This window comes from Mauremys reevesii, linkage group 10 (assembly GCF_016161935.1).
Source record: "Mauremys reevesii isolate NIE-2019 linkage group 10, ASM1616193v1, whole genome shotgun sequence".
Classification (NCBI taxonomy): Eukaryota; Metazoa; Chordata; order Testudines; family Geoemydidae; genus Mauremys; species Mauremys reevesii.
The window spans coordinates 23,214,418-23,241,683 of record NC_052632.1 but is presented as its reverse complement, the minus strand read 5'-3'; the positions used below and the strand labels follow the sequence as shown (position 1 = coordinate 23,241,683).

Genomic DNA, 27,266 nt, shown 5'->3' with positions numbered 1-27,266 from the left:
TGATCACACTGTTTCTTTTGAATGTCCCTCTGAAGATCAGCCTTTAACAAGTCAAGGTGAAACCTTAAAATATGTCCCATAAACAATATTGCTGGCATCTAATTCATAGCAGCATGTACTGCATTTCTGTAGTCCAATAGAAAAATTTCAATCTTGTGTTGTAAGCTACCACTATCTGGGGTTGTAGCATGAATTGCTTGCTTTAATGTCTGAAAAAAATCTGTCCGCTACCCCATTTGTGGCAGGATGGTAAGGAGCTGAGGTGGCATGTTTGATACCATTTGTTCGCACTGACAATTGGAACATTTCAGATGTGAACAGAGTTTTTGTCACTTACAGTCTGTTCAGGAATTCCTGTCCCAGAAAACAAGAGTTTTTTAACACTTCCAACCTCTGTGTCTAACTAATTGAATTCATACAGAATACTTCAGGCCATTTGGAATGAGCATCTATTGCAATCAAAAGCATACATCCCATAAATGGTCTGGCATAGTCTATAAGGATTTGCTGCCACAAGGTAGCTGGCCATCCCCAGGATGAAATGAAGCATGTTTAGGCATGTGTTGCATTTGTTAACAACCATGACATTGTTTTGCCATTTCCCATTCACGTATATCACTCCTTGGCCACCACAAAAAACTCCTGGCCACGACTTTCATTTTTACAATTCCCAAATAGCCTCCATGTAATTCCTGAAGTACATGGGACTTGGGATGTGTAGGAATCACTGTTCTGGTACCACACATTAAACAACCTTGACATACACTTAACTGTTCTTTTCAAGCAAAACAAAGACTTCTGGACACAGTTGTTTGTGCACAAGAGTCCATCCACTCATCATAACGTCAGACATTTCAGCTAGCACTGGATCATTTTTAATTTCACAGTGGACCATGGCATTTGTCACGGGCAAGGGTTCAATTTGTGCCATGTGGAACATATCAGCTGTCTCTGGTTCCACTTCAGTATCCTTACCTGCCATTTCCAATGCCAGGTGTGAGACGCAATGTGCATTTCCAGGTTGTCTGGGTTTTTTTTTAACTCAATAGTTGCCAAGAATATTGCCCATCTCTGTAACTGCTGCAGCCGTTGCTAGTATTCCTTTCTTTGGGTTAAAAGTTGAAACTAGCATTTGATGATCTGTAACCAGAGTAAATAATTCCCCATCAAGATACTGGTAAAACTTATCTCCCCAGAGTAAACTCAAAGCTCCTCTGTCAATTTGAGCATAGTTAAGTTCTGCCAAAGTAGGAGATCAAGAAAGCAATAAGCCTTTTCAGTATGATTTTCCATAACACATGAAATTACCGCTTCCAGTCCATATAGGGAAGTGTCATAAACTAACTCTACAGTCAAAGATGCATTGTACAGTGTAAGGGCCATTTCAGATTATAATAGCTTCTTGGCCTTATCCAAAATGTTAGTCCACTGCATGGACCAAAACCATTTCCATCTGTTGTGTAACAGTTCATTCAAGGGATGTAACACCATTGCTACGTGAGGTAGGAACTTTTGGAAATAACTGATCATCCCCAGAAAGAGGCATAACTTGGATATACTTTGTGGTTCAGGTGCTTTAAGGATAGCTTCCGCCTTTCCTTGTGACTTATGCAAACCATCCCTGTCAATGGTGTGACCACAATATGTAACTGATTTTTGAAAAAAATCACACTTTTCTGTATTTGCTCTGAGACCGTACTCACTCAGACAGCATCGTTCTTTTTCACCACTGGCACTACTCCAGTGCTTCATTTACTCCTGTTAACCTGGGATATAATTCCAGAGTCCTGTAAGTGCTGAAGTTCTACCTCGACCTTTGGTTGTATTGCAAAAGGTAGTGAAGGAGCTTTGCAAAATTTAGGAATTGTTTCCTCTTCAAGGACAATTTTTGTTTTCATATGTTTGAAGGGTCTGATACCATTCTGAAAGATATCAAGTGCTTTGTCTACAAATTCAGCTAATTCTAGTTTTTGCTGGAGTTCATAATTTTGTTTTGAAGCCTACAGACACTTTATGCTTTGCCAGTCCAATTGAATCTCTGTCATTCTCTACCAAGTAATACATGACCCGCCCTTGCTTGACAACATAGAGGTTTAGAACATGATATTTACAGTTATGCATTACCTTCCCTGTAAAAACACCCAGGGGAGCAAGGATTTCCCTGTATATGTTCTTAGGTTTTCTGCAACTTTACCCTTTTAAGTACTCTCTGCTAATCCTGCTATGATATTACAGAAATAGTAGATCCCATATCAACTCTCTTTTAAATCTGACTCCTTCCATTTGTAAAGGAATCCAAGTGATGTTTAATTTAGAAGACAATAAATGAAATACTTACAGAGATGCTGCAGCAGTCTCAGTGGATTCCAGATTGTCATTTGCCACTTGATAAATCTGAGGTTCTCTGGTATTGCCTTGTGAGGCAGTGGTTGTGATTTTTTGCACTGTCCTGCGACCCAATATCTTGCAGTTTCTACAGTGTTTGCCCTTGAAGCAGCAATTATTTGCATTGTGAGACTGTTTCCCATAACAAAAGCACACAACCTTTGAATGTTGTCCACATTGTACTTTCTGCTTGATCCCCAGTTTATTTGTTGCACAGATTTCATGATGCTGTTGCAACTGTCTGGCATCTTTAGTAGCAGTTTCTATTAAAACATCAATTTCTAGTGTACGTTATACAGTCAAATCAGCCTCAGTAACCAATCTTATTTGGATTGCTTCATTCTGAATGCCACACACTAACTGTTCCCTTACTGTGTCATTTAAACTCTTTCCAAACTGATAATGCTCTGTTTATTTCCTTAATGCAACCCCACATTCAGGAATTGTTTCGTTTTCTTTTTGCTTCCAGCTCTAAATGCAGAAACAGTGCAATCACCAGTGGTTTGGGGGATAGCTGATTTAGTGAAATTTCCACAATTGCAGCAAATACTTTGTCTGCTTGTTTAACAGGAGCTTGTTATGCAGTACAGCGAGTTATGGGTTTTAGCCCGTTATGCTCAGTGAAACTGCTCCCTTTTTCTCATCCGAGAGCATTACCTCTACAAACTATTCTTGTCTTTTGGTATAGGTGGCCCATGCTTGACTGAGCTATCAAATAAGTCCATTCCCTAAACATCCAGAAATATTTAACCCTTTTCCTAGCTTCCTGCGTAGGGTTACTCACTGTCTTAGTGCTGCAATTTTGATTTCTCTTTCTTTAAGGCTTTGCAGTCACTCTCTATTCTTGGAGTAGGATCCCGCCTTCATTGCCAATTCTTGCGTCCTCACTCTCCACACAACATTAAGAAAATGAGGGAATCACACTGGCACAGTTAGATTTCAAATAACTGTTTTTATTAACTTAGGCAGACCACTTGTCCAGTATTAAACTGGACAGTCCTGTTTTTCTAGGGTTTGTTCACCATCCGGTACTCAGACAAAACCGGACGTTGTCTCCAGTATCGACGGAGAATGTCATTTTGAAGAGTGCACCACTCTGCCTCCTGCCAGCATGACCTTGCACGCAGGTATGGGTGAAGTGGGGTGCTCTTAAGAAAGGTACCCCCTATATGCTTTGACCTCTCCATTATCATGTTACTAAATTTTTAGGGCTGGAATTCTCAAAAGAGCCCAAGGGAATTAGGCACTGAACTCCCATGAATTAAATATTTAAACTAATTGGAATAGTAACTCATTGTGTAATATGCACATTCTGCATTATGATGATTCCCTTCCCCACACCAATCATGATTATTGGAGTGGGTGTTTGCCTATTTATCCCAGGCCATGCCCTGTAGTTTGGCATCTACCAGGCCACCAAAACTTCAGAGAGGCATTTTTGGCTCCAGGGAAGGAAATATTATACTCACATTACTTCCATGTCTGGCCACCAGCTCTGCTGAGGCACTGCCTTTTCTTGTCCCATCCAGCCCCAACCACTTATCCCTACCTCCTCACCTTTACAGGTCCAATCAAGCCTTTAGGTCAGTTTAGCTGTCCCCACCCCCATTTCCCAACCTCCTCCGGCCTGCTGCCTTTTGATGCCTTAAGGAGATAATCCTGGTGGCTTTCACCGCCATTCTCCAAGGCTCTTTGGGTGGTGTTGTAAAGTGACGAGTCACTCCTGTGCTAGGCTCCAGCCAATCCACAAGCCAGGAACCAGTCTTGTAACTCCCAGACTCGGTATATAAGTCTTTCAGCAGGAACAGCATCTCTGTCTGCTCAATGTTTCTCCAGAGCTTGGAACTCATTCCTGCCTGACAGTGGCAGGAGACTTCCCAAGCCTTAGCCTGCTCCAGTCCTGGTCTTGCTCCAAACCCCACCTTGCACTCCTGATTCCAGTTCAGACCACTAGGCCTGACTGTTCTGACTCCAACCACTAGGCATGACCACCCCCATTACTGTTTCTGATAGGTGTAGAGTATTCAGAGTTAGCACTGTTGGTATTGTTCTGCTGTAATCTAATCCCTGACTAACATTATAAATTCATTCCAGCTTGAGGAGATGTACCCACACTAGCTCTGATTGAACTAGCATGCTAGAAATAGTGTTGAACCACTGCTTTGGCTAGCTGCCCTAAGATCTAGTCATCTACAGTCCCTAACAGAGGAAAGACAGAGGAGTAGTCAGTAGGTAGTACAGGACTATATGGTGCACTTCTATGGGCCTTCGGAGCTAGACATAAATGCACCCTGACCTGCCGTCAGGCCTTATAAAAAGAATCCGCTAGAGTATTGTACAGTAGCCCAAGAGTATATACTAGCCCCAAACAATGGCATGCATTATTGTAAGCTCTGGGATTGTGCCCCTGTTTGGTGGAATAGTCCAGTACTCTTCTATGAGAGGCTAGTGCATGTATGGGGGCTGCAGACACCCTCTTTCAGAGGACATACCTTGGCATGTGAGCTGAACAAAACTCCTACTGCCGTCTTGTGTTTGACTACTTTTCTGGGGTGAAGAAGTTCTCCATGCTTCCTATAAGACCCAGGCTCTTCTAACACACCTCACTGAGCATCCAAAGTGCAGGATTTTAATATAGCCCTTTGCACAGGTGCCAGCTTCCAACTTTCCCCAGCGGTGCTCAACCCCTGCTCAGCCCCAGACCTCGCCCCACTCCACCCCTTCCCCCACACCCCTACCTCTGCTCTGCCTCTTCCTGCCCCCACCCTTCCCCCACTCTACCCCTTCCCCCAAGGCCACACCCATGCCCCATCTCTTTCTGCCCCCATCCCAGCTCTTCCCTGCCTCTTCCCATCCAGTTCTGCCCCCTTCCCTGAGCGCACCCCATCCCTGCTCCTCCCCCTCTCTCCCAGTGCATCCTGCACACCAAAGAACAGTTGATCCACAGCGAGCGGGTGGCACTGGGAGGGAGAGGGAGGAGTTGATCGGCAGGTGGGAGGCACTGGGGGGAGTGAAGGGAGCTTGGCTGCTAAGCACCCACTAATTCTTTTCTGTGGGTGCACCAACCCTGGTGCTTATGGCCCTTTGTGGTTTACAATAATTTGTTTTTTGCAGTTTTTCAGGCCAGATGATCTTAGACACTAAAATTCTCACACTGAAATTATCAGTATCTTTGTAAAGCAACCTCACATGCTTGCTTGTCTAGTATTCTATGTTTTGCACTATGAATCAGTTTTGCTATACATTCTTAAGGCATTTTGAAATAAGAAGTATTGGTTGAACAAAACAAAGCAGATAGTTTGCTGTAATCATCTATACTATCATCTGAGCTAGATCATGGCAGTAGTTGATCAATAGAGGAGTATTTAAATATGTTAGAGCCTGAATCTGATATTCTACATGTTTAACAGCATAAACAGATCAATGGGATAGGATTGATCTCCATTGATATTTGGCAGTTTTCAAATACAATTAAACCACATTTGGAGTACTGAAAGCACTTGAAATAAACAACTGAGCACTATTTATAATTTAAAGAGCTACTCAAAAAATTTAATAGATCAAGTGGTTGTTTCAACAGTGTCAGTGTCGAGGGAAAAGTTGAAATCCATATGCTGTTTATAAATAGCAAACTAAAATTAATAGCAAATTGAAATTCAATGTCTTCCTTAGCACATTTTGCCCTATGCAAATATTTTAGTATTTTATGAAGCTACGGATGTCCAATTAAATTGTCATTAGTGCCTGTGCATGAAAAATGATGCCTGAGTAGAATCAGGATTTGGAAATAACTCTGTGGCAGCTGCATAGCTGCTTTAAAAATATAAAGCATATAAAGATAGTTTATTCTTTTTAAACAAAATATCAGCTCCAAAATGGGTGCCATGGCTAACCAAGTGAAACAATAGCAATCTGGGGCTATTTGATATCCTGAAAAAAGCAGAGTACAGGGAATTCTTTAGCTGGGTTTTTGTTTTGTTTTGTTCTGCTAGACTCACTGGGACACTGTGAAACACAGGGCCAGAGCTGGAATAAATCAGTGTGAATGAAGTCAGTGGGGCTGAATTACATGAGCTGAGGAAGTAGCCCAGAGTCCTCAGTGCAGTCAGGAGGCTGACTTGCAGAAAGGCTCATCCCCAAGCAGGGGGAAGGGACTTGTGACTCTTGCCCCAAACCAACATTCCGGCATTGCTGTGTTTACAGGACACGTGGCGTTTAGGGGCTGCACTTTTTGCTATATACACTCCACAGTGTGATAGAAAGAGACAGATGTTTACTATCGCTAACAGGAAATGCTGAGACTGGGGTATCATTCTCAACAGCTACGTTGAGAGTGAACTATGGGAGACATAGTTTGGTATTTAATTATCCTGAGCATGTTATGAAATTTAGCAAGGCCAAGGAGATTGCATGAAAGATTTAATGTAAGCCCTTTCTTTTTTGTTGGCCTCAATGATAGACGGGATAAAAGAAGATCTCTATTTGAAGCTGGCAAGATATTCCTTAATTATCCACTACTGGGTTTCTTTCACCTTCCTCTTTAACCTCTAGTACTGGCAGTTGTGGGAGACAGGATACTGGACTAGCTGCTTCCTGGTACAGGGGGTCCTATGAAGATGTGAATATACTTCACAGAGTTTTGTTCAGCTGTAAATGTACTTGATATTGCACTTGTGACGTCTATGTTGTAACCCCAGACAGGAGAGAAAATGGCCTCATGCTTCATTGTATGGTCTCTCCTTTCCATAGATTCTCTGAAAATCACGCTCATGTCTTCTGCTGGGCTTTGGGGTCAGTGATGATGAGAGGGTGAGTGCAGTGTTAGCCACTGCCTAAAGAGGGGAGAATGCTATCTAAATAACCCTGCACTAATAACTGGGCTGGGAAGGGCGAGAGGATGGAAGCAGCACCCAAGGAATGGGAGGTTCCTTTCCCATGGCTTGGCAGAGCTTGGAGACCACGAGTCTTGACTCCTTCACAGCCCCCACAAACCCTTCCCAACTGTTAAGAGAATTTTCTGAAAACACCTCACAGTTTGTCAGATGTATGTCATGGTACCAGTCCCTACAAAAATATTTAAGCCCTTCAGACCCCCAAAATACCTCTCAGCTATTGTACTGTATAATGCATATGCTATAGACTGCTGTCTTTTTGTAATTGTATCATTTCCAAGGGAAGAGCTGCTGCTGTTATGGTATCAGAAAAATCTTTCATCAAAGAAGCTATCACAGGCTAAGATTAAGATGAGCCAGTGAGTGTTAACTCTGGACTGTTCCAACAACCATGTTTGGTTGGCACTCAGCTTACCAATTTGTGTTCCATAGAGTTGCACAGTGAAAGCTCAGCAATAGAAATACCTTGGTAGTTTACCTGAAGAGCTATGGTGATGACTTATGGTGCCCAGTATATAATATTTCTTTTCTGTACTTCATCTAGACCAATAAGTGCTTATGCGACTGGATGCAGGAAGGGCTGTTTATTTTCCAGAACTGACATCCCATTAAAAAGAAAATAAAGTAAACATATCAGGATTTGGACAGAAATTATATTGCTCTTCCTCCCCAAAATACAGGATATCCTAAACAAATTCATAGGAGCTGCATAACAGGTTAGACCAGTGGTCATTATCATTCATATAGTCCTGTCTCTGATGGGAGTCAATATGAGATGCTTTAGGGGGAAATGCAAAACCCTGTAGGGGACCGTTATGAAATAAGCAGCCAATAGAAAAAGTGCCTTCCTAACTCCCATCAGTTAGAGGGTGGTTGGTACCCTGGAGCATGGTCTGCCTCCTTCTGTCACAATGCTCATGTTATAATAAATACTAATTCTGAAGAGTCTTATCACAGTTTGGATTGTTTTGATAATACTAAGGCGCTTGGTTTCGCTATTTCTGTGAAAAGCTATTTAATCTATGATAAACAGGCAAACAGCATCAACTCTAGGAAATAATTGGAGGCTTTATTTCATGTAATTCTTCTTCTACTTCATTTTCAATCACTGTGTCAAAGGAGGGGTTTTAGGACCTACAGGGAACACAAACCCTCTAACAGCTTTCAGGCAAACCCTTGTTTTCAGCTGATCATTACTAGTACTGACCTTTTTAAATCCTCTGCTGCTCAGGGAGAATCTGGTCTTTACAGAAAATCTGCTTTGTATTCCATTCGTGGACAATGGAGAACTTAACTATATTTACTGGTATTTAACATATGGAGCATATTTGCCTGGACAGTAGCTGAAATCTCCTGCATTTAAGATCAAATCAATTTGAATTTCAGGTCAAGTTTTGCAGAAGTCCATGCTCCATAAAATCAGAGAACAGCTTAATTCTGCCATTATTTTATTCTAAACAAGTCTTTAGTTCCATACCGCCCAATCTTGCAAGTCCACCTCCCATAAGGAATCATTGGTCATGCAAATAGTCTAAGACTGAAGTCAATGGGATTACACACATGAATAAATCTTACTCACCTGAGTGATGCAATGCAGGATTGGACCTATATAATTATTAATTTTATCCTGTAAACTTTTCATGAGTAATCCTTATTCCCGTTAATATTCCCATAGTAATCACTGAGACTACTCAGACAAGTAAGATTACACACCTTCCTAAATAATGCTTAAAGGATCAAGCTGCCTTACTGCATCTTTGTAGCATTTAATTCATGGGTTTCCAGGACTAAATGGAAAGAATAAGTTCCTGTGATTTCAAGGTGAAAGTATTTGTATCTTCATTCAAAAGCAAATACGTCTGCTTAAAAGGAGAGGAGATTTGCAAGAATCAGTGATCTGCAATATCTTTTTGCGTAAGGTTTAATTGCCACCTAACAGCACCCAGGGACTTTGCTATATCCAAAATACAACTTTCTGGTTGGGAGATTTCTAATACTGGAACATTGTCTTTGCACTCCACTAACCAACAGCCTTTTAAACAGTCTAAAGTCTAAACAGGAGAGGATAGATGCTGGTGTTGGTTTTTTTTCTGAATGTGAAAGTAAGCCACAGTAGGTTAGAAAAAGGAATTTCTAGTATTTTTTATTTACTGGTCTCCCTTTTTAAGCTAAAATATTATCACTTTCCTTAGATGAGCTGAAATACTGTAGGAATGGGAATGGAAAAAGAAGGAAATGAATCCCTTGAACACAAAGGAGAAGAGAAATTAGAAAGAAACAAGTAGGGGAAAAAATTTCCTGAATTATTTTTTAAAAAGACATTTCTGAGCTGGCCAATGGAGCTGTTGCCATTCATAGTTTTTCTGTTAATGAGGAGTTGCAGGCTATGGGATCAAATGTTTGAGGTGACAGAAAATAGAATAGACAAAAAAATTACTAACCAAGACATTACCAAAAGATGCAGGAAAAAAATTATTTGTGGCAGTATGGTGGCTGATATTAATACTTTAAGTAATGACATCACAAACCATTAACTCAATACATAATGACTAAAGCTGGTTGCAAATAGGATTATTTTTTTTCATATAAAATTTCAACTTTTAATGAAAAGCAACCAACCAAACAAAGAATACTGGAAAACCAATTTTTCTGGCAACTTTTTGTCTAAAACTGCTGAAAACTAAGGGCTTGTCTACACTTAGTGAGGGATCGACAAGAGGCAATCGATGCATCAGTGGTCGATTTAGCGGGTCTAGTGAAGACCCGCTAAATCAACTGCAGATCACTCTCCCGTCGACTCCTGTACTCCATCAGATTGATAAGAGTAGTGGGAGTTGACAGGAGAGAGTCTCCCGTTGACATCGCGTAGTGTGGACCCCACGGTAAGTGGATCTAAGCTACATCGATTTGAGTTGCACTATTCGTGTAACTCAAATTGCGTAGCTTAAATCGAATTTCCCCCATAGTGTAGACAAGGTCTAAAACATTTTCATCTGACAGCTGCACAAAATAAAAATAGCTTTTGGGGTTTGGGTTTCTGATGAAAATCAAAATTTTTTGAGGACATTGTCATAAAAACTTAGTCAAAAAATTCTTCCATTAAGAAAAACTGACAATTTTTTTGACCAGACCTAATAATGGTATATTATTACTTGGCAGTATCTAGAACATCTGCACATAGCAATAATTGACATTCATTGGTGTTCAGGGGGTACTGTAGCAATATACAAATAATTTCAGACAGATATACAGTTTCTTTTTGAATGATGACGTACTCCTGTTCTTCACCTTAAGATAGAATTCATAGGTGTGCTGGCATACTGGCACATTTGTTCATAATAACCTCAACCTCCAATAAAGTGATATAGAATTTGATATAGCTACGTGAAATAGGGTTGTGTGAATTTGAATATGCTTTATTGCTTTTTTGCAGTCTCATTGTAAGTAAGACACGAGTTGAGATATGAAACAACACTGCAACTTTTTAATGGTTTCACTTCTGCTCTTTTTCCTCAAAGTATTGTCAATACATCATAGCGACTCCAAGGACATACATATATATATATAATGTGTATGTGTGTGTGTTATCTGACAGTTCAATTAATCTGGCCAAGGGAGACTTGAGAGTATGGGAAGAAGAGACTGGGGAGCATGGGGGAAGGGGGGCATTGGAACTAGAAGCAAACTCTGAAGAGAGGAAGAGTCTGGAGCAAGAGGTTAGAAAACTTTGTTGAAGGAAGAATTTGGGGGTTGGTGGGAGGGAAGAGTGGAGTGTTGGCAATATTTTGGCGGGCCTAAGTCCAATTCAGCTTTATAAAATACTCTTTTTTCATACAGAAATACAAGAAAGCAATATTTGTATAGTGTACACTCTCTCTCTCTGTATATACGTACTCAATGAACATTCAAACAAAAACAAAAAGAGAAATACAAGACAGAGGTTAGATTCCTATTCTGCATAAATTCATAGCTCCATACGAATCAAAGCATTTATACTTATGGCCATGCTGCATTTCTACCTCAATAAGCAAAATAAGGAGCCATACTCAGAATAGACCATCCTATCTTGATGCTTGTAACATACCTTCTCCTATGCTGCTGAATTGACATAACCATTCTTAACCCATCGCTGCATGTCAGGATTTGAACCTGTGTTTCCATGGAGTCTGATGGCCAAATTTATCCCTGGAATAAGTGGGTAGAACCCTACTGAAGTCAGTGGAGTTGCTCCCTTTTACACCAGGGCTTTATTTGACCCTACATGTTTAGATCACTAAGCCATCCCCTTTGGCTAAGCTAAGTAATCTAGTTGAAAGATTACTTTCTGACTGTGAATGCCAAATGTTTTCTAGTCTTGTGGCTGGAGAAGTAATAAGTGCATATAAGGGTTTCATTAACTGGTTCTCAAGTGAAGGGAAACAGCCCATTCCATTCTGGAAACGTCTCTAGTCCTTCAAATGAAGAAGGGGAAATCTGAGTGAATGAAAGGTTAGAGTATTTTTGTGACTTCTACATCAAAGACAAAACAGTTTGGATCATAGCAGCCCATTCCCTCCAGCACTTGTTCAGCTCTGAATCAACAGAGCTTGTAAACCTCTGACATATAGATTGACCTGAGGGGGAAGAGGAAAGGAGGATATAATTGTGCCAATTAATCTGGCTAGGCATCTGAGAGAACAATGTCCTAAAACATAGCCTGATTCTGACCTCAGTTACACCAAAGTAAATCCAGAGTGATTTCACTAAACTCAACAGAGTCGTTCTGCATTTATGCTACTGTAATTAGAATCAGAACATGGCCCAGAATAGATTGTTGGTTCTGGCCTAGCATTGCTAATTCTGACAATGGTATCCTAATGGATATAACGACTGAGTTTAATGTAACCCAGAAAAACACTTTTCTGTGGAGTCTAGAATCGCCTGGGCTGTAAAAAATGAAAACCCAGTTTACACAAAGATTTAAATAAATACAATTATTTTTTGCCAATATATATTTGGAACAGTGTGGTTCTGAGAATCAGTTAATATTTTTCAAGCAATTATTAAATAAAACATTAAGCTATTGAATATCACTCTGTTTTGATTCATGAAAATGGATCTACAAAATTGTACAAAATATATGAAAAAATATATATGTGAAATGTAATCTGAATTAAGAGATTCACAAATGCTTAATAGAATTTGCCCGCATTTCTCAAAAGTTGATGCACAGTGATGCTTGGAAAAGGTACAAGAAGGGGTTTTTGTAAATGTTTATCATCAGAAAAGAAAGCAGGAAGGTATCAGTATTGGGCCTGATTACCTGTTACACCCGTTTTATGCAGTTTAAGAACCAGTATCTACTACTGAGAACTCATTAGTGCATCAGAGAGAGATGCAGCAATGTGCCTAAACCACAAAGGAGGAAATTAGCTGTCCATCATTGTTAATCTTTTATTAATTATTTTTATTTATTTATTATTAGATCAACCAGTGACAGGAAAGAGAAAAATGTTGATCTAGATTCTGTGTTACATCTCTTGAGAAAATCAGCCTGGAAAGCACAGTCAAGATACAGGGTAGGCAAAGGTAGCTTTTTGCCACCTTAGCACTGCCCCGATTCTGAAGTGATGTGGGAGAAACAGTCCATGGTGTAAATTGGAGCAGTCCCAGGGAATTGTGCTGAGGGCTAAAATTATGCCTGCTACCATCCCTCGATTCAAGCCTTCCCATCGCAGTCACATTTCTAGCATGCCCCCTGTGCCAGGACTTGCAAATAGGGGTAGCATAGGAGTTGTCTGTCTATGCTGGCCCTATGCTGCTCTTGCAGTGGGGAAAATCTCCCCTACCCCATTAAATCCCCCTTATGAGAGCGCCTATATGCCAGACTCCAGCCTATGTCCTTCTCATCGATGTAAGAGTGAAGAGTAAGATCTCCGCATGCTTCCATCCGCACACCCCCACGATGATGAATAATTACAAATTTTAAAATCAGTGGGGGAAAAAGTTGCAAACTAACAGGAAAGGTGTGTAGTTTTAATGAGCCAGAACCAATCAATTAGCTGATAAAATTTCAGGAGGTGTTGAATGGCTGGGGAGCTGTGCAACACCAGTGAAACAAACTGTTGATTTGATATTTTTTCGTTTGTTGTAGCCTGTAGCTAAAACTCTTTATTCAGTTATTCACTATTGCCACTGCCATTGTCTGAAACACAACTGTTAACACAGATGTGCAGGTGCAATGAGCAATGGGCATGTTCTCGTTTGGATCTTGGTCTGAACTTCAGCAGAGTCCAGGCTTTTTTAGATCAGATTTTTATGTGGTCCTTCCCTCTCCCCTGGCCACCTTGCCTAGAAAGTGAGCAGCACACTCTACGTGCACTCTTATGACAGGCATGCTATGAGAATAGTTTTTTCATTTTAAATTGTACTACAGTGACAGACCCTACAATCATCCCAGTCACTCTTTGCAGCAGTATCAGTAGAATACTTTGAGCAGGGGGTTGGACTAGATCAGTGGTTCTCAAAGACAGTCTGCTGCTTGTTCAGGGAAAGCCCCTGGCGGGCCAGGCTGGTTTGTTTACCTGCCGTGTCCGCAGGTTCGGCCGATCGCAGCTCCCACTGGCCGCAGTTCACTGCTCCAGGCCAACAGGGGCTGCAGGAAGGGAGACCAGCACATCCCTCGGCCCGCCCCACTTCCCGCAGCCCCCATTGGCTTGGAGCGGCCAACCGCGGCCAGTGGGAGCTGTGATCGGCCGAACCTGCAGACGCGGCAGGTAAACAAACCATCCCAGCCCACCAAGGGCTTTCCCTGAACAAGTGGTGGACCGGCTTTGAGAACCAATGCACTAGATGACCTCCTGAAGTCTCTTCCAACCCTAATGTTCTACGATTCTACGAATAGCCTGGCTGAAGAAGGGAATTGCCACCACTCCTACTACTGGATAAGTTAGAGACCGCTCTCCATCTACAGTAAGTCCTCTCTGGGCATGGTTATGTGTCGATATCTAATGGAGGCTGCTTTAAAAACAGGAGGCAAGAAAGGTAGACTAGGTTGCTACCAAATGTAGAGGTGCAGTAGTTTTTTTTTTTTTTAAATGACTGATTTTGAACGTACTATCCTTGTGTAAGAGGCTCTACTCTTAGTACAAAAGAAACCTGTTGGGGTCTTGGCCTTACGACTGTATCCATAATAGTGGTTTGTCTGGCTTTCGTACATCCAGGGATCCAAATGGCATAATAGGAGATTCTCCTATTAACTTCAATGGGAGTTACTCTTAGCCTTTAGAGGTCTTCATACCTACTCCTGCCATTTCTCAGGCATTGCCAGATGCTTACAACTCAGATTTTGGATCTGGATTTTCTAACACAAATCTTTGCTGAGAAAGGAGGCATGCAGTTGGAAGCCTTAAAGCCTGATCCTACAAACTTTTCTTCAACTGAGTAGTCCCATTGATGAATAAGGAGTAATCATGTAAGGATATACAGGACCATTAGATCTCTTCATGCAAAGGCCCCCTTTTTATCTGGCTCATCTTCCTAGTTCTCCTCCACCTCTTCATCTTTTTCATCTGGGTTTAGGGATCATTAAAAGAAAGTAAGATTTTCTGACTTGAACTGAATGTTTATTTCAAAAGTTAAATGTTTTCATGACAAAGAATGTATCATCTAAAAGCAAATATTCCAGAGCTATTTGCTCATGTTTTATAATGACAGCTTGGATGTTATCAGAGCTGTATGTTTGCACTTTGTTCTGACTCACATATGTTGTAAATGTTTGATAAATGTTACCTTTTAATGCTTGATAACATTATGGAAGTGTTAAGAAATGTTAGAGCAGATAACCTCTTTCTAATCCAAACAGCCACATGTACCATGAAAAGTTAATAATTAACTAGAAGACATTTACTTAATTTAGGTTAAAAAAGTTTCCCTCACTATATTCCAACTTTCCCTTCATTTTTATCTCCTTTTCTCCAAGGCCAGAGATAAGATTTTCTTCTGATTCACTTGCAGGTCAACTTTCCATGACATTTAGGTCTGCCTACCACCAAAACCAAATATTTATGGATACATAGGTATGAAACACCATAATGATAAATGTATGATACTATGCCAAAATGAAAGATTTTGAGACAACAATGTTTACTGTCTAAGTTGGACATTTACTTAGTCTGTGTAGCCAGGAGCAGGTACTTTGATATAAATCAGGTGAAGTGTTTTTGAATGAATAAGTCTATACTCTGAAGTATGACTTCAGGGATCAGGACATATGGGTACACAGGTGTCATCTTGCAATGAAAGCAGCTAATGCTTTCTGTGCATGTCTGAAAACACTTTATTTCAAGGTTGTGCTTCTGAGCGGATATAACTGCAGATTTCTTTCAAAAGAATGAAGCGCTAAATAATGGATTAAAGGTTAAAAAGGTTTTAAAGGTCCTTGCCATGTAGTTAGTACATTTTTATCTCTATTTCCTACTACTTAAAAAAAGATGCAACTATATTGTATTTAAAGTTGCAGAACGTCTCCACTATTGCAATACCTTTAGAATGATCAATTGTACGCTTTAAAATTTTAACATTTATTCACTATGAATTATTACACAGAAGTAGGTTTCTGCAAAAGGCCTCTTTGCAGTTCTGCATAAAGATTAAAAAAAAAAATCTGTACACCTAAGTCCCAGTCCAACAAAGCACTTAAGCACATGTTTAGCTTTAAGCATGTGAGTAGCCCCATTGATTTCAATGGAGCTCCTTATTTGCTTAAAGTTAAGCAATTTGGTGATCTTGGGCGCTAATGCTCTTTTATGAAATTCATCGTTTGCCCCCAAATCCGCAAAGCACTTAATGTGTAGGCCTCATTGTAAGCATATTAATAATTAATAGGTCTACTCACATGCTTAAAGGTAAGCATATGCTTAAGTGGTTTTAATAAGTGCTTAAATGAGAAGTCATGTTTTCATTTTTTTTTAAAAGGTGTGTATACCAGCAGAGGGGGATTTGAAAGTGAAGTGCAAGTTTCACATGTGACAACTGTTTGTGAGCTGAATGTTGCTGCTGTGATGTGATTCCTCACACTCAGAGTGGGGAATGCTTGCAGAAGAGGCTTATTGTAGAGGCAGTGAGAGGACTACTTTTGAGAATGGCTGACAAAAATATTACCGCCCATTGGTGAAACTGTACGGTTTAAAACTGAGCTCTTTTTTCTCTTTTCAGGAATAAACTGTATAAAGGTTTTCTCTATGTTTTATATTAGTGAGAAAGTCAGTGATGTAACAGGAAGGAGTAGGGTGGGAGATGACTGTGATAAATTGGTACCTTTGGTAAAGTTTTTGGAAAATTGCTAACACTAGGCCATTATGATCAATAGTATGTCATCAATAGTATGTCATTGTTACTGGTACGATCTATTTTTGCTTCAATATCTTTTATATTAAACATTCAGCATGAGCAAGAACTGAAAACCTCTATAAATGCCAAAGGTAGCTAGCCAATACCATTTTATGCCACCATACTAAAGGGCTCACCATAACCGAAGAAACACAGTTGCTAAGAAATACCCAATCGTTTTTCTCAGTTTATTTCCAATCACATTTATTTGCTTTCTATAGTTAATATATTAACAAGAAACAAAGTTTAGCATTGGCTTCACTGACTACCCTGTCATGATATGAAGATTCAAAGACTTCAAGGTTGTCCTGAATATCTAGTCCGAGCTGCATAACACAGGCCACAGAATTTCACCCAGTGACTCCTGAATCAAGTCCATCATTTGTGGTGGAGCTAAGCACAAAGGTTTTGGAAAACATCCAGTCTTGAGAGAAAGTTTCCGACTTTTAGATTTAACTGTTGACAAAAAATGGTTTGAAGCAATTTACGATAATACATACCAATGCAGTAATTCCAACGTGCTGGATTCTGAAAAACATGCTAGTTTAGAGTCTTCAATAGGTGTAGCAATATAACTTCATTCTGTTTAAAAAATATCATTTTATATATATACACTATAGAAATTATCATTTATTTGCCAAGAATCACCAAGCCTGCCTAAGCTCTGTCTGATAACTGTGCTTGAGACTCTCAGGTAACGCCCATTATGCTTATTGTATTTTAGATGTACAAAGACACAGAACACTTGCCACCTATTTCAACAGAGGAGTTGGAAACCTACCATTTCTGGATAATTGTCCACTTATACACAAACAAACAAAATATCTTTCTGAAAAGCAGTAGTTATTTAATACATGACTCAACAAAACAAGGAGGAAATAAGCTTTAAAGCTGAAGAAAGATATTTTCAGGAGAAATTTCCTGGCAGCATTTAATCATAAAGAGAGAGTGAGTTTTAGAACTATGCAAAATATTCTTAAGGAAATACAAAGCGTTTAAAAGTAGCCTGGTTGAAATTGCAGTACTAGGAGTGAACTGGGCTTGCTGGGTCATGGCAGGTTGTATTTTTTATGGAGTCTTAATCTTGTGCTACAGACTAAGTTTTTTTTTTTTTTTTTTAATGAAGTCACATCTGTAACCCATCTGGTTGCAAAGAAAACCTTCAGTATGTGAACTGAGTGTAACTGATGTAGTGACATCTTGTCTTTTGAAAGAGCTTGAAACAAGGGCTGGGGGAGGTGTAAATGGCCCAGTTCATCTAAGTGGGATGTTATCTCTGTAACCAACTGATGACAATGTTGTTAACTATTTCACTGCCAATTAAAGCAGAGAAGAAAGAAGAAAAATGTTCATGTAGTGCAGATCTGCACTATCTACTATTTATTTCCCCAATCTGTGCATTCAAATTTAAGGGTCACAAACTGGCTCTGTCCCCTTTATGCTGCTCTTCTGGCACAAAGAGAACAGTGACCTGCCCTAAAGCAATTATAATATGCAGTTATGTAAAGGTTCCAGTGGAAAGTAACGAGGATTTCATACTATTGTCCTAGTATTAGAACAACTCCATGTTACCTGATCCCCCAACTCAGGTGTAGGGAACATTTTTGGGAGGTCAGAGAGTGAGGAACACCTTTCTTGATCCTCCACTCCAAGGTTCTACATCTACATCAAGCATCTAGGAATCTAGCCCTGGAAATTCAGCCCAGGTTTGCTGATAAGTTTGATCATACTTCTGAACTTTTAGAGTGAACCTGGGTTTGTAGCTGTGGTGCAAAATCAGGCAAAACTCAGTGGTTTCAACTGTTTTTGTTTCCTTCACCAGTTTTTTGGGTTTGGCCAAATCCCAAACTCAAAGCAAAGCTCAGGAGGTGAAAGTGTGACCCCACAGAGGTGGAGACTGAATGAAACCACTTGAACTGAAATTTCCAGTTTCCAGTTAGTTCTATAAAAGCATCCAAATGTTCAGATACTTATTTATCCATTCACTAAACTGTCTGCGGTTACAAAAGTAAACTGAAAATCTCATAAGAAAATGTTTTCTAATGAAATCTCTAGTTTCTTTGGGGGGATGAGCACAGCTGGAGATCAGAGCCTTTCCCATGCTTCTGGGCCCAGTCAGAACCAGGAGGCCCAGGCTACTCTAAAACAGCAAGAGTAACAGAGCAGCTCCAGTATCAGGGCCATGCACAGGAGAAAACTGTCTCTTTTGAGCATCCCTTTCTGACTGATGTGCTGTGCATGTGGGCTGCACCTGAGGATCTAACCCTTTGGGTTTGTTACAAGGGTATTCAATCTTGCAGTCTTCCCTCAGGCAAAGCACCCAGTGAAGTCAAAGGGAGTTGAAAACTGCATTTTTTTAAAAGGGTTGACATCTAGACCAAACTTGTCTAAGTCAGAGTGCCAGTCTAAGCCCCCAAAATGTAAGGAAGGACAATTAATCAAATCATCTTCAAGCAATCTAAAGCATTTCTATTTATCTCATGCCACTGACCAGTAAATGGTTTCAGATACTGTGTATATTGCAATTTCTTTATTTTTAATCTATTTTGATCTGCATAAAGTTTAAAAAAAAAGAAATTTATACCCAGCTGTAGCCACCATAACAATTAATTAAAAGACAAAACCTTACCAGGGCTAACAATTGAGCATCACCACAAAAGCCAAGAGTCTTAAAACAAAATACAGGAAATTAACCAGTTTGCAATTCAAATTAATAGGCTGTACCTATGCCACCCCAAATCTCATCCATCTCCTAAGCACTACCCCAAAGTCATAGCACATAAACGCTCTTTGCAGCATTCTGTGGATATGCTATCTCCCATTTGAACTCTTATGAAGTTCAAGTTACTGCAACAATATTTGAGACAGACTCACTAGAAAGCACTGAGTTTTGAAGCTTCTATAGAAAATTAGAGTCAGCATATTTTGTCATTTTCAGTGTTGCCTTCTGAAAATCCCCAGGTTTTTTCAACACACCTGCTTGGGTTTTGTTTGGCAGCATTTATTCTGTAACCAGCAAAGCTAAATGATTGCACTTTGTTTTAGGGAGTTCCGATCGACGTGGAGCACACACATATAGCATTACTGGAGAGGTTTGCCTGTAATGCAGTGACGTAGTATGTCTATTGTAGTGAACATCAACCCATCATTTAATCACTTGTAATGTTTTTTCCTTGACTAGGCCAGGGTTTTGTTACTGCAGAGTTCTGCTAATGCACACTTCTGCCGGGAAGCTTCCCAAGGTAGGGCACAAAAGATGCTAAGTGGCAGGGGAATGATGGGTAGAAGCCATTAACACTCCCACAGCAAGGTCAGATTTGATGCCTCCTTTTGTTTGCAAATTAAGAAGATGCTTCTATACTCTTACCGTTACCTCCACCTAAACAGACTCCTGGGTCATCTCAGGCTGGTCACATCTCTTTACTATTAGCCACCCATTAACAGTCTGATTGAAAAGGAGCCAGAGTGGTTTACACATAAAGCGCTTACCATTTTCCAGGAAGAACAAATTTCTCCGCAGTTTCATCAACGCTTTAGCCTAGCAGCATACAAAATAAAACATTCTTGATCTGAAAGGCTCTGATCAAGGGAAAAACCTTTGCATTCCTTTCTCCCTGTCCCCAAACATATTTGGGAAAAGAAGGGTGTTATCTTGCTCCCTTTTTTTTCCCCTGAAGCCAGTATTACCAACCATTTTACTTGTACTTTACTATTATTATCTGGGTGATGGCTATGACATGTTGATCATATATGGCAGTGAGAAAATTGATTTCCTTCAACAGAAATGCTTCCAATTTTCCAAGGGCCATAATTTTATGTCCACAACAAAATAAAAGGGTCATTTTCCTTAAGATGAGGGGAATTGAAATCTTTGATAAAAGCCATGGTAAATGTTGTACTTTTGATTGTGGAAACTGCAGTTTTCACAAACATCTGGCCTGTCTGGTTGACGCGGGATGGGGGGGGGAGGGGAAGGGAATTGCTTTTGAAAAGAGCTGAATTTGTTTTATGAAATCTCTGCAAGTCCACAGACAGCTTAGATTTGTTTATTGGGAAAAACTACAGGGGTTAGTGCAGAGACGATAAAAATCAAACCAAAAAAACAAAAATCATGTTGCACACCCCTTTTTGTCAAGTTTCTCTAGTTTTAAATTACACCTGTCTAGAAATGCACTTCAAAGCCACCTGGTCACAAAAGCCAACATTCAGACTGGAAACAAGGTGTAAATTTTTAATGATGAGAGTAATTAACAACTGGAACAATTTACTAAGGATCATGATGGATTCTTCATCACTGACCATTTTTAAATCAAGATCTGGTCTAGGAATTATTTTGGAGACGTTCTAGGGCCTGTTGTATACAGGAGGTCAGAAGAGATGATCACAGTGGTCCCATCTGGCCTTGGAATCTATGAATCTATTAAACATTTTTAGGCTTGAGTCCCTACATATATAAAACATGGCTTCAGGCACCAAACCTGGACGTTTTGGGGCTCAATAAACCTCTAAGCCCACATGCAATGTTTAGAGACTGTAGCCTCCTTAAGAAAGAAAGAAAAATATTACATGCAATAGACAGGGTTAGTCAATTTTTGTCAAGGTCCAAATTTCTTGGTCAACGTATAGTCAAGGTCCAGACTGCAAAGAAAGTAATAAAATAATAATGATGATGATGATAATAATAATAACAAGAAGTAAATAAAAACATTTCAGGGTCCATTTAAAAGCGTCTGGCAGTCTGGATTCAGCTCACGGTCTATCTATTGACTACCCCTGCAATAGACCAAACAGAGAAGTCCCTTTTTCTAAAAAGTGAAGCTGTCAGCTGTCCAGGATGAAGGCTGCTTGGGGCTGACTTTACTGTCAAACAGTGTTTTAAAATATATTGGAATTCTCCAGAAGTTGTTGTTCTTTCTTTTCTTTTCTTTTCTTCTTTTTTTTTGGCTTCTACCTGTGAGGCCTATGAATCTTTACCATGCCTTGGTCTTAAGCAGTTTTTCTTTGGCCAACCTGAGAAGCAGTTTTTCAAATTGGATTTGGATTTGAGTCATAATCTGGACACAATATATAATGGACCCAATATCCTTGAATGTTTGGGAAACTAATCCACATCTGGACCAGATGTACTCAAGCCTGAATACAATGCACATGACAATGTCCTGCTAGTAGCTTTTTGTCTGTGTAAAAGTTTATCCCAGGTATATAGGTATATATATGGGCACTACCTGCTGCTGCCCCTGCTCACTGAGTTAGCAGATACCCGAAATTTGCCTGGCCCCAGTTTGGAGTAGCAGTTTGATTGGGATGTTTAGCATTGTTTGTAGTACGTGTGGTCCTGGAAAGAAGTGTCCAGGTGGGGCATAGGCACACACAAAAAAAGGCAATACACGTGACTTAAAATGGACCTGGTATTGAACAAATGGCAAAGATGAAACAGTTGCCATGGGAGTGAGTGGATATTGATCTTTATCATATGACAGAGGTAAAAATATGGTCCTTAAATATCAGAGGACTAAATTTCAACAAATATGAAAGTGGAAGTCTCTTCTGTAGCAATTGGTCAGGGGCATTGCTATGAATGGCTCTAGCCCAGTGTTTCTCAAACTTGTTCCGCCGCTTGTGTAGGGAAAGCCCCTGGAGGGCCGGGCCGGTTTGTTTACCTGCCCCATCCATAGTCCAGCTGATCGTGGCTCCCACTGGCCGTGGTTCACTGCTCCAGGCCAATGGGGGCTGCGGGAAGCGCCAGACAGTACGTCCCTCGGCCCATGCCGCTTCCAGCAGCCCCTATTGGCCTGGAGCATCGAACCACGGCCAGTGGGAGCAGCGATCGGCTGTGGACGGGGCAGGTAAACAAACCGGCCCAGCCCGCCAGGGGCTTTCCCTACACAAGTGGCGTCCCAAGTTTGGGAAACACTGCTCTAGCCTGTTACATTTTGCATTCTTTTGTATAATTTATGTGTGTTACTGAGCTATAACAAAGAGCACGCCCAGTGCATGGGTTTCAAAGACTGAACTCAGGAAGAAAATGGAGGGAGTCAAGAAAAGTCTGTCTCAAGGGGAAAAGGATTTCATAGAATCATAGAATCTCAGGGTTGGAAGGGACCTCAGGAGGTCATCTAGTCCAACCCCCTGCTCAAAGCAGGATCAAACCCTACTGACCTTAAAAACCTCTAAGGAAGGAGATTCCACCACCTCCCTAGGTAACCCATTCCAGTGCTTCACCACTCTACCAGTGAAAAAGTTTTTCCTAATGTCCAACCTAAACCTCCCCCTCTGCAACTTGAGACCATTACTCCTCATTCTGTCATCTTCTACCACTGAGAACAGTCTAGATCCATCCTCTTTGGAACCCCCTTTCAGGTAGTTGAAAGCAGCTATCAAATCCCCCCTCAATCTTCTCTTCTGCAGGCTAAACAATCTCAGTTCCCTCAGCCTCTCCTCATAAGTCATGTGCTCCAGCCCCCTAATCATTTTTTGTTGCCCTCCGCTGGACTCTCTCCAATTTATCCACATCCTTCTTGTAGTGTGGGGCCCAAAACTGGACACAGTACTCCAGATGAGGCCTCACCAGTGCTGAATAGAGGGGAATGATCACATCCCTCGATCTGCTGGAAATGCCCCTATTTATACAACCCAAAATGCCATTAGCCTTCTTGGCAACAAGGGCACACTGTTGACTCATATTCAGCTTTTCGTCCACTGTAACCTCTAGGTCCCTTTCTGCAGAACTGCTGCCCAGCCATTCGGTCCCTAGTCTATAGCAGTGCATAGGATTCTTCCATCCTAAATGCAGGACTCTGCACTTGTCCTTGTTGAACCTCCATCATATTTCTTTTGGCCCAATCCTCTAATTTGTCTAGGTCCCTCTGTATCCTATCCCTACCCTCCAGCATATCAACCACTCCTCCCAGTTTAGTGTCATCTGCAAACTTGCTAAGGGTGCAGTCCACACCATCCTCCAGATCGTTAATGAAGATATTGAATAAAACCAGCCCCAGCACCAACCCTTGGGGCACTCCACTTGATACCGGCTGCCAACTAGATATGGAACCATTGATCACTACCCATTGAGCCTGACCATCTAGCCAGTTTTCTATCCACCTTACCATCCATTCATCCAGTCCAGACTTCTTTAACTTGCTGGCAAGAATACTGTGGGAGACTGTATCAAAAGCTTTGCTAAAGTCCAGAAATAGCACATCCACTGCTTTCCCCTCATCCACAGAGCCAGTTATCTCATCATAACTGCATAATTTCTGTGCAGTTGTAGCGGGGTGGTCACCCGCTCCGGCCTGGAGGGGTTAAAAGTAGCCCTGGGGAGGACTGGGGCAGGGGGAAAAGCAGCTACTAGGCTGACTGGGGAAAGCAGCCTCAGCTGCGGGCCATGCCCCAATCAGGCTGAGGCTGGCCTATTGAGGACCCAGCTGGCCCTTATAAGAGTCTGTGGCCAGAAGCCAGAGACCCTCTCTCTAGTCTTTGGAGAGGGAGGGACCAGGCTGCCTGGAGAACTGAGGAAGGTACCAAGGGTGGAGCAGTGCTGGGAAAGAGCTGGGAAGCTCCAGCCTAGCAGAGCCCCAGGCTGCAGGCCAAAGGAAGGGCCCACTAGAGGGTACTATGGCTGCAGAGGGGCTGCTCCACTATAGGCGGAAGCATCAGGTCCTTGCCGGTGATGTGTGGCTTATACTGCAGTCTGCCCCAGTGAGCAGGGGCTAGTTGATGACTGGCAGTAGCCTACGACTGAGGCGGGGATAGTGGGTGGGGGTTCCCTGGGAGGGGAGACTCAGAGACTGAGGGGTGTACTGCCAGGGGGCAGTGCCCCGGTGTGCAAGGGGCACTGGGTCTGAGAGGGACACAGGGGCCTGGCAAAAAGCAGGATACTGGCCTGCAGAGGGCGCTCCGATGGCTGGAGAGCTAATTTCCAGAAGGTACCAGCAGGAGGCCCCAAGGGTGAGTCCCACACCGTCACAGCAGTATTCTGATGTGTTGGAAGAGAGTCACCATAAGAAACAGGCAGTATGTGTGCAATCAAGAGCGAGAGCCCCTCTGTGGAAGTGTGAGCGTTCAAGAGAGATGGGTTTAATATGGAACTAAGACTCATCAAAAAGAGAGATCTGTGTAGTATAAAAGGAGGTTCTGAGAGGCAGACATAAGCAGAGCTAGGAGCTGGAATGAGGCCTTCCCTCTCCTCCACAGAGTAGACATGCTCCTCTTAGACTATTACCTTCCAAAGTATTACAAGATGGAAAAAGTTTGGTTCAGAAGTGGACCTTCTTGCTATCAGCAATGACAATATTAGCTAACATAGGGCCATATTCCAGCCCTTGACTTACGAGTTAGGAGAGAGGGTTGCAGTTGCCAAACCTGCTGAAACACACTGGGGAAGCCGCTCTTTGCAAAGCTGCATGTCTCTATGAACTTGGAGACTGAGAGAGGCAGCATGCTCATGGCTCTACTTTGGATCCCATGGTTGTCTGGATAGATGGCTGAGTTGCAGTTAACTTGGCTCTTTGGCTAATGCCCCCCTACAGCTTGGGGAGGGACGACAGCCAATGTCACATGCTCCAGAACATGGAAATAGGGTGAACAGGGCAGAATGAGAGGCCGGGAGCAGCATGGTGGATGGAGGCAAAGTTCCTTGCAGATCCGCAGGTTCCATGTTTTTGCAGGCTCACATTCCCTCCTGCTTCCACAGTCTGAAGCAAAGAAGAGGCCAGATTTTACTGTCAATTACAACAGAACAATTCCGTTCACTTCATGAGACCACACATGTCTAACTGAGAGTGGAATTTGGAACAAGATGTGTATGGCATTCAATAAACATGTTATTGATCTGATTGGTATATGAACACTTCCCCAACCCCTGCTAACTACTCAGAATATCCATTCAGCACAGAGAATCTGACTAGTTAGTGAAGTAAACCCAGATCATTTCTATGTGAAACAGTTTCCTAGAGAATTTTACAGAAAACATGTGGATGGAGAAATATAATTCCCACAATACAACACTGTTTCTAGCTTAGGGTTCCATGGAGTAGTTCGTGTTGCTCAGCTCTACTACAGGATGCAGAAACAACAATAATATTCAAGTGCTTACCCTTGCAGCTAGCTGCTGGCTACTGTTGAGCTTTATAAGCCTTCCTGAGTGGTCGAAGGTTGCAGATCTTGGCTGCTCATTACTAGGCTGTGCATTTCACCACCAACCCTGCCAGGTCTCAGTGTGTCTGGGCCAAATCCAGTCTTTACTCAAGCAAAATTTCCATTGACTGGGGCGTTGTCTGAATAAGCACAGAAGGAGTTGGCCCACAGAAGACAAGTCTGGTAGCTGTTGCTGTTGGTCTTGTAATGCAGTTTGAGCTGCTATAAGCAACTGATGTTCTGCAAAAGCAAAAAAGACATTTTGTCACAAGAAGTTAATGCAATATATAAATGTGAATTTGCTGCCTTCCAGTGCCTAAATTTACATATGCAAATTACCACTGAGATTGGTCAAATTTGCCTGTATAGAAAATCTCAAATGTTTTTAACAGTATTCCCATTGTTAAGACTATGGTCTTTTTCTAATAAATTAAGGACAATTTTCTCCTCATCCATTTTTTCTGTTCTTTTAAAATATCACTGGCTCTCTACCTTTGGAAGCTGGAAAATCATTTCCCTTCCTTACATTTCTCCATCACAAATAATAAATTATATTCACAAGGGATGAAATTCACCCATGTGCCTTGGAGTAGCATGAGGACAATACACCACATAAGTCAAAAAAGGTCTTGGGATTTAAGTGATGCTTAGGCCTCATATGGACTTCTGCACAGGGGGATAAATTTTACCCAGGAGAACGTTGTCAGAAAACTCCCTGAGAATGATAGTGGAGTCCCTAGACACTATTATGATTTATTCTTTATCTAGATTTTAAGCTTTTTGAGACACAGTCTGTGTCTTTCGTATGAATTTGCCTTAGAAAACCTGCTTCCATTCTATGCCTCAGTTTCTCATTTACATCACAGTGAGTTTTGCACAAAAAGGGATCGTATAATGTAGTCCTTTGTCTACTGAATCAGAATTAGACTGCATACATGCCAAGATACGGACCTCAGAGCGGGAATGGCCTAATGCCTGACATGAAAAAAATTTTTTTTTTGTTGTGAATGCACCAGAACATAACTAAATTGTGGCTATTTGTGCAAACAGTCTATAGGAGACATACAGATACCTAACATGAAGAAACTCTCCTTTATTGTCAACAGAATATTCCAATTTAAACTATGGATAAAACTGTTTGCCTGTCCTAGGGTTGACTGTTAGAATAAATTCCCCCAGTTAAGAGATATGGCCTTAATGATATCTAGTTTAATCATAAACAGATAAGAAGGGAAAATATTGCACTTCTTAAGTCTATATAGAACTGTGATGAGATAAAAGTTCCTAGTATTGGATTATTGTTTTGCAAACAGTGTGGACTTTCAGGGACAAAGTTAGCACAGAAATTTCAGCTGATTTGATGGACTTACCCCGCAGGGAAAGACTCTTTTTATTTATAAGGTTTATTTTTCTGAACAAAATCAATATAATGAGCAAGTAATAATGTTAGAAAAAAGCTGCATATTCAAGTGGTAGCTGTGACTT

General features: G+C 41.2%; 1 protein-coding gene and 1 long non-coding RNA gene across 2 annotated transcripts in view; both read left to right on the top strand.

The window, feature by feature from the left end:
- WDR72 (WD repeat domain 72) overlaps nt 1-27,266 on the top strand; it is a 246,248-nt gene that overhangs the window by 202,977 nt on the left and 16,005 nt on the right. The window lies entirely within an intron of this gene.
- On the top strand, nt 12,751-16,378 carry LOC120374151. The gene is made up of 3 exons (XR_005585901.1): nt 12,751-12,835; nt 15,273-15,334; nt 16,233-16,378. It is a non-coding gene; the product is annotated as an uncharacterized LOC120374151 (long non-coding RNA).